The sequence below is a fragment of the Cherax quadricarinatus genome, chromosome 1, assembly GCF_038502225.1.
Source record: "Cherax quadricarinatus isolate ZL_2023a chromosome 1, ASM3850222v1, whole genome shotgun sequence".
NCBI classification, from domain to species: domain Eukaryota; kingdom Metazoa; phylum Arthropoda; class Malacostraca; order Decapoda; family Parastacidae; genus Cherax; species Cherax quadricarinatus.
Window position 1 is genome coordinate 101,677,664 of NC_091292.1, and position 9,444 is coordinate 101,687,107.

A 9,444-nucleotide genomic window follows, 5' to 3' on the forward strand; every position below is an offset into this window, starting at 1 on the left:
GATTGGAGGGAGAGAGAATGGAGGAAGTGAATGTATTCAGATATTTGGGAGTGGACGTGTCAGCTGATGGGTCTATGAAGGATGAGGTGAATCATAGAATTGATGAGGGGAAAAGGGTGAGTGGTGCACTTAGGAGTCTGTGGAGACAAAGAACTTTGTCCTTGGAGGCAAAGAGGGGAATGTATAAGAGTATAGTTTTACCAACGCTCTTATATGGGTGTGAAGCATGGGTGATGAATGTTGCAGCGAGGAGAAGGCTGGAGGCAGTGGAGATGTCATGTCTGAGGGCAATGTGTGGTGTGAATATAATGCAGAGAATTCGTAGTTTGGAAGTTAGGAGGAGGTGCGGGATTACAAAACCTGTTGTCCAGAGGGCTGAGGAAGGGTTGTTGAGGTGGTTCGGACATGTAGAGAGAATGGAGCGAAACAGAATGACTTCAAGAGTGTATCAGTCTGTAGTGGAAGGAAGGCGGGGTAGGGGTCGGCCTAGCAAAGGTTGAAGGGAGGGGGTAAAGGAGGTTTTGTGTGCGAGGGGCTTGGACTTCCAGCAGGCGTGCGTGAGCGTGTTTGATAGGAGTGAATGGAGACGAATGTTTTTTAATGCTTGACGTGCTGTTGGAGTGTGAGCAAAGTAACATTTATGAAGGGGTTCAGGGAAACCGGCAGGCCGGACTTGAGTCCTGGAGATGGGAAGTACACTGCCTGCACTCTGAAGGAGGGGTGTTAATGTTGCAGTTTAAAAACTGTAGTGTAAAGCACCCTTCTGGCAAGACAGTGATGGAGTGAATGATGGTGAAAGTTTTTCTTTTTCGGGCCACCCTGCCTTGGTGGGAATCGGCCAGTGTGATAAAAAAAAAAAATATATATATATATATATATATATATATATATATATATATATATATATACATACATATATATATATATATATACCTGGAGTTTACCTGGAGAGAGTTCCGGGGGTCAACGCCCCCGCAGCACGGTCTGTGACCAGGCCTCCTGGTGGATCAGAGCCTGATCAACCAGGCTGTTGCTGCTGGCTACACGCAAACCAACGTACGAGCCACATCCCGGCTGATCAGGAACTGACTTTAGTTGCTTGTCCAGTGCCAGCTTGAAGACTGCCAGGGGTCTGTTGGTAATCCCCCTTATGTGTGCTGGGAGGCAGTTGAACAGTCTCGGGCCCCTGACACTTATTGTATGGTCTCTTAACGTGCTAGTGACACCCCTGCTTTTCATTGGGGGGATGGTGCATCGTCTGCCAAGTCTTTTGCTTTCGTAGTGAGTGATTTTCGTGTGCAAGTTCGGTACTAGTCCCTCTAGGATTTTCCAGGTGTATATAATCATGTATCTCTCCCTCCTGCGTTCCAGGGAATACAGGTTTAGAAACCTCAAGCGCTCCCAGTAATTGAGGTGTTTTATCTCCGTTATGCGCGCCTTGAAAGTTCTCTGTACATTTTCTAGGTCGGCAATTTCACCTGCCTTGAAAGGTGCTGTTAGTGTGCAGCAATATTCCAGCCTAGATAGAACAAGTGACCTGAAGAGTGTCATCATGGGCTTGGCCTCCCTAGTTTTGAAGGTTCTCATTATCCATCCTGTCATTTCTCTAGCAGATGCGATTGATACAATGTTATGGTCCTTGAAGGTGAGATCCTCCTACATGATCACTCCCAGGTCTTTGACGTTGGTGTTTCGCTCTATTTCGTGGCCAAAATTTGTTTTGTACTCTGATGAAGATTTAATTTCCTCATGTTTACCATATCTGAGTAATTGAAATTTCTCATCGTTGAACTTCATATTGTTTTCTGCAGCCCACTGAAAGATTTGGTTGATGTCCGCCTGGAGCCTTGCAGTGTCTGCTATGGAAGACACTGTCATGCAGATTCGGGTGTCATCTGCAAAGGAAGTGTTGTGATAGAAACACAGGCCTTATCTCTAGGCTTTATTGAACATAGAATCTTCATAGTACTTCTGCAACAACAAAATATAATGACTAGTACATCTAATAATGGCTTCTACAGGGATGGTGATGTCTTGCATATGTCAAGAGAAAAGTTATAACTACAGGCCACATATTTAAACTCACCATGTAATCTGCATCGGTGATAAATGGATAAAGTAGGAGAGAATCACACACCATATGTTGGTGCCCATGACGCACGCCAAACTGTTGTTGTTGTTAAGGGCCCCTAGAGGTGGTGCAGTATTATCCTGCTGCTGCTCCCCACAGGACCAGTATCACTACAATCTCCCCCTTCTAAAATATCAGAGACAGTAATCTCCCAAACTGTTAGGTGGGCGACGTACACGTCCCGACCTTCGTAGCCCTTGAGCCTCTTCACCAGGTTCGATATTTTCCAGCGGGGTTTGATTAACTGCTGGAGCAGAATCCTCTATTTCCATAGGGGTAGTCTCAAGGGGCTTTCCAGGAGAAAACGAAGCATCTTTCACATCTATTGGTGTATCTTGAGATTCCACACTAATAGGGATTTCAACTGGGGCTAAATGTCTTGTAGATACTGTAGTCTCTTCACCATTTTGGTAGCGAATGTGGGCGTAATGTGGATTAGCTTGCAGGAGCTCTACCTCTTCCACTAAAGGATCCGTCTTGTTCATCCTACGGTGACTCTTCAGGAGAACGGGTCCAGGATGACATAACCAAGTGGGCACGGAGGCTCCCGTAGAGGAACGACGTGAATAGTTGAGGAGTCTTTCATGAGGGGTTGCATTAGTAGCTGTGCACAGCAGTGATCTAATAGAGTGAAGTGCATCAGGTAGGACAGTTTGCCAGTGTTGAACAGGTAGATTGCGCGACTTTAATGTCATTGTAACTGCCTTCCATATAGTACCATTGAACCGCTCCACTTGACCATTGCCTTGAGGGTTGTAGCTTGTTGTTCTGCTGCAGGCAATACCTTTGCTAGCCAAAAACTCCTGAAGTTCGTTACTCATGAACGAGGATCCCCTGTCTGAATGGATATAAGCTGGCATACCAAAAATAGAGAACAACTGTGAAAGACAACTAATAACAGTTGAAGCAGCCATATTTGCACAGGGGAATACAAAGGGAAACCTTGAATATTCATCTACTATGTTAAGGAAATACCTATTCTGATTTGTGCTTGGTAGAGGTCCTTTGAAATCTATATTCAATCTTTCGAAAGGCTGGGTGGATTTTATGAGATGAGTCTTCTCTGGCTGATGAAAGTTTGGCTTGCACTCTGCACATACTCTGCATGCTCTGATCACTTGTCGCACATCTTCCACTGAGTAGGGCATGTTCTTTGATTTGACAAAATGGTACAGGCGTGTAACTCCTGGGTGACACAAAGCCTTGTGGAGAGCTGAGAGTGATTGCAAATCATGACATGCTGCTCCACAGTGGGACCTAGAGAATGCATCAGGTGAGATGTTCTCTTGACCCGGTCGGTACAGAATATCAAAGTCATAACACGATAGTTCCATCCTCCAGCGTAATATCTTGTCATTCTTTATCCTACTTTTGTGCCTCTTGTCGAACATATACATCACGGACCGTTGGTCAGTCCTTATGGTGAAATGTCTACCAGTTAAATAATGCCTCCAGTGGCGAACTGCTTCTATGATGGCCTGGGCTTCCTTTTCTACAGCAGCATAACATTTCTCTGATCCTTGAAAAGTTCTCGAAAAGAAGGCTACTGGTCGTCCTGCCTGAGATAAGACTGCAGCAATGGCAATGTCAGATGCATCCGTTTCCACTTCGAATGGTAGGGACTCATCAATGGCTTGAACTACTGAGTTTTCAATGTCCTGTTTGAGAGTATGGAAAGCGGCTTCTGCTTCCTTTGTCACAGGAAATGTGGTAGCACTCAATGGGCGGACTTTACTTGAATAGTTGTAGATCCATTGTGAGTAATAAGCAAAGAGACCAAGAGTTCTTCGGAGTGACTTTTTGTCTTGAGGCATTGGAAGTTCCCGTAGAGGTCGTAGTCGTTCAGGGTCTGGGAATATTGAACCTCCTTCCACTACATAACCAAGGATGCTAAGCCTTTTAGTTGAAAAAGTGCACTTTTCCTCATTGTAACTGATATTTTTCTTCTTGGCGGCTTCCAAAAACTTATCAAGGTTTGCATCATGTTCCTCCTGGGTCTTGCCACAAATGGTAACATTATCTAAATACGCGTAAGTTCCCATGAGTTGCTCTTCCTGAATGAGTGAATCCATAATTCGTTGGAAGCAGGCTACCCCATTGGTGACTCCAAAAGGGACTCTGGTAAACTGATACAGGCCATCACTAGCCTGAAACGCTGTGTATGGTTTATCTTCATTCCTTATAGGGACTTGATGATAGGCACTCTGCAGATCAATTGTGCTAAACACGTAGTACTGAGCAATTTTGTTCACTGTATCGTCAATTCGAGGTAGAGGGTACCCATCAAGAAGTGTAAATTTGTTGATTGTCTCAGAGTAATCGATAGCCAGTCTCCGTTTCCTATAACCATCTTTAACAACAACAACCTGTGCACGCCAAGGGGAATCACTCGGTTCTATAATACCCTCCTTCAGCAGCCTCTGAGTTTCTTTCTCAATGAACATCCGATCCTCATAAGAATAGCGGCGTGACTTAGCTGATATAGGATGGCAATCCGCGGTAAGATTTGCAAACAGCTTTGGTGGGTCTACCCTTAAAGTGCTAAGCCCACAGACAACAAGAGGAGGCAGTTCACCTCCATATGTTAAGGTGACACTACCATGCAGCTTCTGAAAGTCCTGACCAAGGATAACATCAGAGCACAGTTGTGGCAGAATAGCTAAATGTACATCTTGATAATCCTTTCCATTAACTCTGAGATTTACCTTACAAAACCCTAAGGTCTGAATAGAGAGAGATGTTGATGCCATGGAAACGGTACCTGATGAGTGATGTAGAGTCAAGGAGAGCCGTTTAACTAAGTCAAGGTTGATGAAACTCTCTGAGCTGCCACTATCAATAAGACCATCTACTTCTGTTCCTTTGATGAATACTTTCACAACTGCCTTTGACAGTGAATTTGGAGTAGCCGCAGAAGTCACTGTTGCTAGAGTCGCATGATCACTGGAATGTGTGGAGGCACTAGCTCTTGTTGATGCATTAGCACGACATACTTTAGCAAAGTGACCTTTCTTGTGGCATTTATGGCACATTGCTTCACGAGCAGGACACTTTGGACGTGGATGTCTTGAAAAACCACAAAAGAAACACACCGTACCTGCTGCTGCTGTCACTGAGGCAGGTTCCCCAGTAACTTCATTGCAAGAGTCTTGGTCAGGAATTGCAGCACTTACCACTCGAGAAGGCTGAGTGGTACTGTATACTTCAGAATTCTTCTGGGCTGAATCTAGAGCTCTTGCCTGGTCAAAGGCAGCGGCTAAGTCGAGAGTTTTATTCTCCAATAAACGCTGCCTTATTATTGGTGATTGCAGGCCACTGATAAAAGCATCCCTGATGGACTCTTCACAATACTGAGCAGCTGTCACTGCTTGGAAGTGACAGTCCTTACCTAAAATTTTCAGTGCTTGAAAGTATTCCTCTAAGGACTCATCAATCTGCTGGCGGCGAGTTGCAAGGCGATAGCGTGCAAAGATTTCATTTGTAGGTTTAATATACTGAGACTTGAGGGTTTTGATAGCATCTTCGTAGGTATTACACTCAGAAATAGCCTCATATATCTTAGGTGACACAAAATTGATGAGCAGACTTAGTTTATCTAGATCTTCTTTAGGAAGGGCTCCCAAGAAGTTTTCGAAAGTCTTAAACCAGTGCTTCCATTCCTGAGCAGCCGTTGATAAGCTGGGGTCACAGTCTAGCCTCTCAGGTTTCAGTAAACGCTCCATGTTGTGATGTAGTCTAGCGCAGGGTCACCACCAGGTAGCCCAGGATTCTATGTTCAATAAATTGTTGTGATAGAAACACAGGCCTTATCTCTAGGCTTTATTGAACATAGAATCTTCATAGTACTTCTGCAACAACAAAATATAATGACTAGTACATCTAATAATGGCTTCTACAGGGATGGTGATGTCTTGCATATGTCAAGAGAAAAGTTATAACTACAGGCCACATATTTAAACTCACCATGTAATCTGCATCGGTGATAAATGGATAAAGTAGGAGAGAATCACACACCATATGTTGGTGCCCATGACGCACGCCAAACTGTTGTTGTTGTTAAGGGCCCCTAGAGGTGGTGCAGTATTATCCTGCTGCTGCTCCCCACAGGACCAGTATCACTACAGGAAGACACGGTGCTGTGGCTGACATCCTTGTCTCTGTCGGATATGAGGATGAGGAACAAGATGGGAGCGAGTACTGTGCCTTGTGGAACAGAGCTTTTCACCGTAGCTGCCTCGGACTTTACTCTGTTGACGACTACTCTCTGTTTGCACAGAACTTGTTTGCACAGAACTGCTTAATGCCTCAAATGATGTAGTGGAAGTTTTAGCAGTAAAGATCGAGAACCAAAACCTAGTCATTGTGGTAGTCTACAAGCCTCCGGATGCAACGTCCCAGCAAGTCCAGGAACGGCTGTTAAAAATTGACCACTGTCTGGAAAATCTGCCAGCTCCTGCCCCCAACATCTTGCTCCTGGGGGATTTCAACTTAAGGCACCTAAAATGAAGGAATATAGCAAATAATGTTGCAGAAATAACACCAGGAGACAGCTCTGACGAGAACTCACACACACACACACACACACACACACACACACACACACACACACACACACACACACACACACACGAGCTTTTAAATCTCTGCACAAAATTCAATTTAAACCAGCAAATAATAGAGCCTACTAGACTGGAGAATACACTAGACCTCATCTTCACTAGCAATGATGATCTGGTACGAAATGTCACCATATCAAAAACAATATACTCAGATCACAACATAATTGAGGTTCAGGCATGTATGCGCAGAGCCCCAGACCGACATAATGAGATTAATCACGAGGGAGCATTCACCAAATTCAACTTCAATAACAAAAACATAAAGTGGGACCAAGTAAACCAAGTCCTAACCGATATAAGCTGGGAAGATAGACTAAGCAACACAGACCCCAACATATGCCTAGAACAGATTAACTCGGCGGCACTCGATGTATGCACAAGGCTTATTCCTCTAAGAAAAAGGAGTAGATGTAAAATAGAAAGAGACAGGCGCTCCCTTTACAGGCGACGGAAAAGAATAACAGAGCGGCTAAAAGAGGTCAATCTATCTGAAATGCGTAGGGAGTCACTGGTCAGAGAAATAGCAAGCATCGAACTTAAGCTAAAGGAATCTTATAGGAGTCAGGAATCACGGGAAGAACTAAAAGCCATAAATGAAATCGAAAGAAACCCAAAGTATTTATTTTCCTATGCCAAATCAAAGTCGAGAACAACGTCCAGTATTGGGCCCCTACTTAAACAAGATGGGTCCTACACAGATGACAGCAAGGAAATGAGTGAGCTACTCAAGTCCCAATATGACTCAGTTTTTAGCAAGCCGCTAACCAGACTAAGAGTCGAAGATCAAAATTAATTTTTTATGAGAGAGCCACATAATTTGGTTAACACAAGCCTATCTGATGTTATCCTGACGCCAAATGACTTCGAACAGGCGATAAATGACATGCCCATGCACTCTGCCCCAGGGCCAGACTCATGGAACTCCGTGTTCATCAAGAACTGCAAGAAGCCCCTATCACGAGCTTTTACCATCCTATGGAGAGGGAGCATGGACACGGGGGTCGTCCCACAGTTACTAAAAACTACAGACATAGCCCTATTCCACAAAGGGGGCAGTAAAGCAATAGCGAAGAACTACAGACCGATAGCACTAACATCCCATATCATAAAAATCTTTGAAAGGGTCCTAAGCAAGATCGCCACCCATCTAGAAACCCATCAATTACACAACCCAGGGCAACATGGGTTTAGAACAGGTCGCTCCTGTCTGTCTCAACTATTGGATCACTACGGCAAGGTCCTAGATGCACTAGAAGGCAAAAAGAATGCAGATGTAATATATACAGACTTTGCAAAAGCCTTCGACAAGTGTGACCATGGCGTAATAGCGCACAAAATGCGTGCTAAAGGAATAACAGAAAAAGTTGGTCGATGGATCTATAATTTCCTCACTAACAGAACACAAAGAGTAGTAGTCAACAGAGTAAAGTCTGAGGCAGCTACGGTGAAAAGCTCTGTTCCACAAGGCACAGTACTCGCTCCCATCTTGTTCCTCATCCTCATATCTGACATAGACAAGGATGTCAGCCACAGCACCGTGTCTTCCTTTGCAGATGACACCCGAATCTGCATGACAGTGTCTTCCATTGCAGACACTGCAAGGCTCCAGGCGGACATCAACCAAATCTTTCAGTGGGCTGCAGAAAACAATATGAAGTTCAACGATGAGAAATTTCAATTACTCAGATATGGTAAACACGAGGAAATTAAATCTTCATCAGAGTACAGAACAAATTCTGGCCACAAAATAGAGCGAAACACCAACGTCAAAGACCTGAGAGTGATCATGTCGGAGGATCTCACCTTCAAGGACCATAACATTGTATCAATCGCAGCTGCTAGAAAAATGACAGGATGGATAATGAGAACCTTCAAAACTAGGGATGCCAAGCCCATGGTGACACTCTTCAGGTCACTTATTCTATCCAGGCTGGAATATTGCTGCACACTAACAGCACTTTTCAAGGCAGGTGAAATTGCTGACTGTAGTGATACTTCTCCTGTGGGGAGCAGCAACAGGATAATACTGCACCACCTCTCGGGGCCCTTAACAACAACAACAGTTTGGTGTGTGTCATGGGCGCCAACATATGGTGTGTGATTCTCTTCTTTTACATCAATATATTAGTGATGCAGATTACATGGTGAGTTTAAATATGTGGCCTGTAGTTATAACTTTTCTCTTGACATATGCAAGACATCACCATCCCTGTAGAAGCAGTTATTAGATGTACTAGTCATTATATTTTGTTGTTGCAGAAGTACTATGAAGATTCTATGTTCAATAAAGCCTAGAGATAAGGCCTGTGTTTCTATCACAACAATTTATTGAACATAGAATCCTGGGCTACCTGGTGGTGATCCTGCGCTAGACTACATCACAACATGGAGCGTTTACTGAAACCTGAGAGGCTAGACTGTGACCCCAGCTTATCAACGGCTGCTCAGGAATGGAAGCACTGGTTTAAGACTTTCGAAAACTTCTTGGGAGCCCTTCCTAAAAAAGATCTAGATAAACTAAGTCTGCTTATCAATTTTGTGTCACCTAAGATATATGAGGCTATTTCTGAGTGTAATACCTATGAAGATGCTATCAAAACCCTCAAGTCTCAGTATATTAAACCTACAAATGAAATCTTTGCACGCTATCGCCTTGCAACTCGCCGCCAGCAGACTGATGAATCCTTAGAGAAA

The 9,444-nt window shown here is 44.0% G+C and overlaps 1 long non-coding RNA gene across 1 annotated transcript; it reads left to right on the forward strand.

Moving 5' to 3' along the window:
- The first annotated feature begins 8,799 nt into the window (after nucleotides 1-8,799).
- LOC138852731 (uncharacterized) lies at nucleotides 8,800-9,051 on the forward strand. Its single transcript, XR_011392049.1, has 2 exons — nucleotides 8,800-8,894; nucleotides 9,010-9,051. It is a non-coding gene; the product is annotated as an uncharacterized lncRNA (long non-coding RNA).
- Nucleotides 9,052-9,444: the final 393 nt, after the last annotated feature.